Raw genomic sequence first — 4,573 nt, forward strand, 5'->3', positions numbered from 1 at the left:
CCCTCTGCCTTGCCCACCCTGGGGACCCCCGGGGGAACATCGGTGCCAGTCATCCCCACCATGGGGGCCCCATCATGGGGCTGTTCCTGGCCTGTGCCAAGCAGCTCTGTACTTAGACTGGGTCAAACCTAACAGGGAAGAAAAGGAGCACAAGACAATCCAGTCTCAAGAGATGCTTAGGACTTATGTGCAAACAATCAATAAATAAAATATACAGGACATTTGGATAGTTTCACTTGATCCCTAAATGTCTAGATGGTCACAAACAATCCGATAGATCTTACTGCGAAAACTTTATATTTGGGGGTCACTTACATTTGAGCAAAGGTGGCCTTCACATTTGCCTGAGCATTTAGGGGATGTGGGGACTGGCATGTCCACTGGGGAGCAGCCCCTGTACCCCAAAGACCTAGGGACACCAAGTGGCAGCCAAGGCGCCGAGGAACAAGACCTGTCTCCAGCACACCCGATTCACACTGCCCATGACCCCTACCCTCTGATAGGCTAGATGTGCAGACCTCTCCTGTCAGCCTTTGAGAGGGTCTGGCCTTGAGACACCTGATGGGGTGCTCCTTTCCTCTCTAGCCCTACCCCTAGGTGGTCACAAAAATAAGGACAGCGGGACAGTGTGAAGGTGACAGTGTGTCCACAGGGGCAGATCAAGGGCAGAGTGACAGGGCTGCCGACCAGGCGAAGGCTTAGGTAAAAGCCTGAAGAACCTGCAGTGGGAACAGGTGGGGATTAAGTGCGGGAGGGAGGTGGGGGAGTGGCCTGTGGAGATCAGACTTGGGGTGTGAAAGGTGCTTGAGCAGCAGGTGACGTGAGCAAAATTGTATCTCCTGCACAGAAAGAAACCTGGCAGCTCCGGGATCGCTGGGCAGGGTGGGCGGCAAGACTGGCAGCTAGAAAACAGACTGTCAAGTGACGCCCTCATGAGCAGGAGCTCATCTAAGGAGGTTCAGCCCAACCCCAGAGACGTAGTAGTGGCTTGGGCGTGTGTACACACCCATGCATGCTTCTGGGTGTGCACCTGTGTACGTGTGTGTGTGGACGTGTTAAAGCTGGGGAAGGGGATGAGGGTCAGGAAGACAGGGCCTGATGTGCACCCTCTCCTCCCCCACGAAGGTGAGGGGGTTAGAGATTCCAGCAACCCCCCAGCGCTGCTGGTTCATGCATCAGTGTTATTGGCACCAATAGCCCCCAGTGACTCAGCTGAACACCGGCGGGAGAATGGCTGTGCCCCATGTGATACGGCCCCACCGTGGAATAAAAAAGAAACCACTGGGGAGACCTGCAGCGATGGGCCAGTCTCACCGATGGCAGGTTGAGGGACGGAGGATGGGCCCTGGAAAGCGCACCCTGTAGGATTCATCCCTGGGAAGTCCCAGAGCAGGTGAGAGCAGCCCTGGTGCTGGAGGGCTCATCAGTGGCACCTCAGGTGGGGGGCGGTGCCTGCGAGGGGCGGGAGAGCTTTCCAGGCGAGGGAAGCGCTCTCTCTCCATGAGCTGGTTGTTAACATGGTGCAACCACCTGTCAAAACTCACTGACTTGAATCTTTAAGATCCACTTTCCTGGATGTAAATTCTAATTCAGTTAAGAAAAAAATAGGCTGCCAGTTATTATTATTTTAAAAAAAAAAAAAAAAGGAAAGCAAAGGGGAGGGAAAGGGAGTGGAAAGAGTAGGATGTGGCTTGGCTCCTCAAGGGTCCACTCAGGGTAAGCTGAGGCACCCACCAACCCTAAAAGCAGGCCTGACAAACACAATGCGCAGCTCAGCTGCTGCGGCCGCCTGGAGGGGCAGGCGTGGACCAGGGGGTGAGGCTCCTCAGACTGTGCACCTCGGTGCCTCCTTGGCTCACTAGCTCTGGCCTAGGGTGGCCCGTGGGCAGAGCCTCCCAGCCTCAGGAGAAGCCGTAAGTCCCGATTTTGTGTCAGATCTCCCTGTTTTTAGTGTTGGCAACAACAGCACTAATGGCTCATGGGTGACCAGAAGCCTTCCTGCTAGCGTCATCACTTCAGACATATTTTGTTTGTGGGGCACCCGGGTGGCTCAGCAGGTTGGGCATCCGACTCTTGGGTTCATCTCGGGTCATGCTCTCAGGGTCATGGGATGGGGCCCCGCGTTGGGCTCCACACTCTGCAGCGAGTCTGCTTGAGATTCTCTGTCTCGCCTTCTGCCCCTCCCCCTGCTCGCCTGCGCTCGCTCGCTCTCTCCCTCTCTCTCAAAGACCTATTTTGTTGTGTATCATATGCTGCATTCTACGATAATACCTCACTTTTTCTTAAGACTTTTAAATATTAATTTCTAGCCTGTTGGTTTGTGAGTTTTTTGAATTGTTGCAAACCTCCACCACCTTTTCCAATATGTTTATCGAAAAGAACTCCGCATGGGGGTGGCCCCCTCACGGTTCAAGGCCCTGTTGTTCATGAGTCCGCCATGATGCCTCGGCTGCAGATCAGCGGGCCTCACCAAGCCCTCAGCTGTTGCCTGCTAACCACCCCCTCTTAAAAGTTTCGCCCAGGGAGCGTCTGGTTAACAACGGGGCTGGTGAGGGTTCCCACAGGTTTGAGGCACACGCGCTGTGCACTGCAAGCTCCTGATGTCTCCCGAGTCCAGCAAGCGGCAGAGCAGTCTGAGGCTGAGTTGGGAAGATGCCATCTTGGGCTGAGATGTGAGGAGTGGTGAGTGCTTCTAGAAGGAAAGGTCGAGTGCGAAGGACTTCTTAGAGGGAACCTCCTCTCTGAGAGCAAATGTGTATTCGTGTGTTTCATCTGCTGTGGATTGGGGAAGGGGCCAAGGTCCGGGTTTGGCTGGAATGGTGGGTCCCCAGGACGGCGCTGCGAGGAGAGCCCCACGGGAGGCCTCCCTGGAACAAGGCCCCTTCCCTGCCATCAGGGCTACCCCATGCTATGCCACAGCCAGGGCCCTGTGCCCCCTGTGCCCCAGGCCTGGCTGCTGCTGGGCGCCCTCCCTCTCTCCTCAGCCCTTAGCTCTAGTGCCCACCCGGCCCCGTGGCCTCAGGGTTGCAATGCGAGCTCCAGGAAGGGGCCCCGGTGCTGGCTCCCTCCCACCCCCGCTCAGCTCCTTGCCTGGGTATCACCACAGGTGCGAGGACTAAGTGAGGCCTTGTCTGCAAAAGTAGGAGTGTGTGTCCACGGCAGAGGGCCTTCTAGCAGCACGAAATCAGAGCTGAGGCTGCTCATGACAGAAACCACCCCGAGTTGGGTTGGGGGTATGAAGTAGGGCCCTTCCCCGCTGCCTGCTGAGCACTGCCACAGTCTTTCAGGATTGCCCCCATCCTAGGCAGGCCCAACGGGGAGAGCCCACGCACGTTCTAGAGGGAGCCAGTCTGGTTCATATCCTCTCTACGCCTCTTGCTCACTGTGAGACTCTGGGCCAGTTATTTAACCTCTGTGTGCCTCAGTTTTTTCCTTTCTAAAATGAGGTAACACCACCACCAACCTCACAGGGTTGTTGAGGTGATTACTTGGTTAATATATGCAAAGCACTCCCACAAACACTTGCTAAATAGGCCTTTTCCTGCTGGGAAAACAATTTAAGGCCAATCATAGATGGATGTTAATAAAAGACTCTTTCCTGCAAGTAAAGAAATTGAGTATTCATTTTTAATTTGAGTCACTACAGGTTAATAATGGAGAGATTTCACCCTCAAAGAGGATGTGGGTGCAAATCCCAGCTCAACCACGTACCACCCAATGTCAATGGGAGTATTGTTCTAGCTCTTCCCACCCAGACTCCCTCCCTCATCCCACTGGGTGCCTACTCCCCCTCCTACTAGGTCACGTGCCCTGCTTTGGCCAGTGGGCTGCTGGCAGACATGGTGCAAACAGGTTGTGCCTGCACGATGGGGCTTACTCTCTTGCAGGGCCATGCGAAAAATGTGTCCTTGTCTGCTAGTGTAGGGAAAGTGACATTTTAGAGAAACTTACATAAATGATCTCCTTTAATTCTTACCACTATCCTAGGAGAGGGTCTCATCATCCCATTTTATAGATGAGGAAGCCGAGGCTCCCCGCCCCCCCTTAGGTACCAGGAGTTTTATTCCAATTACACGCCTGTTTGGCAGCACCAGGAGACGTCACACTTTTGGACTCAGGGCAGAGCTTGGGATTTAAGCTTCTCCTGAGCAGTAGTTTCTTCAGGATCAGATGCTCTGTTAAAAAATCCCATCCCCTGCGGTAGCCATGGGTAGGTTCCAGAGCAGCAAAGAGGGTGCCCACGTTTTCCTGCTCAGGCAGACGGGCATTGAGCGGGTTCTCTCAGAAAGAAAATATTTGCCCCAATGAATCTAAGTAAATGGTTAGTGTCTGGAGGGAATGAGCTGCTTCTGACTGTCACTGGAGGTTGAAGATAATTTCTTAAGAGGCCAAAGGTGCCTCCAGGAGCCCTCCGGTCTCCAGAGAGGAGAGACCGTGGAGATGGAGAGAGGGGGTGTGGACAGGCATCCTGGGGTCGGGGAGTGTCCAGCGGCCCTGAGTCAGATTCCTCACCAGCCAGCTTGTCCTTGAGTGTCCCAGAGTCCATGAAACTCACAGCCTTTGATGTTGGTGG

The sequence above is a fragment of the Canis aureus genome, chromosome 22, assembly GCF_053574225.1.
Source record: "Canis aureus isolate CA01 chromosome 22, VMU_Caureus_v.1.0, whole genome shotgun sequence".
Classification (NCBI taxonomy): Eukaryota; Metazoa; Chordata; class Mammalia; order Carnivora; family Canidae; genus Canis; species Canis aureus.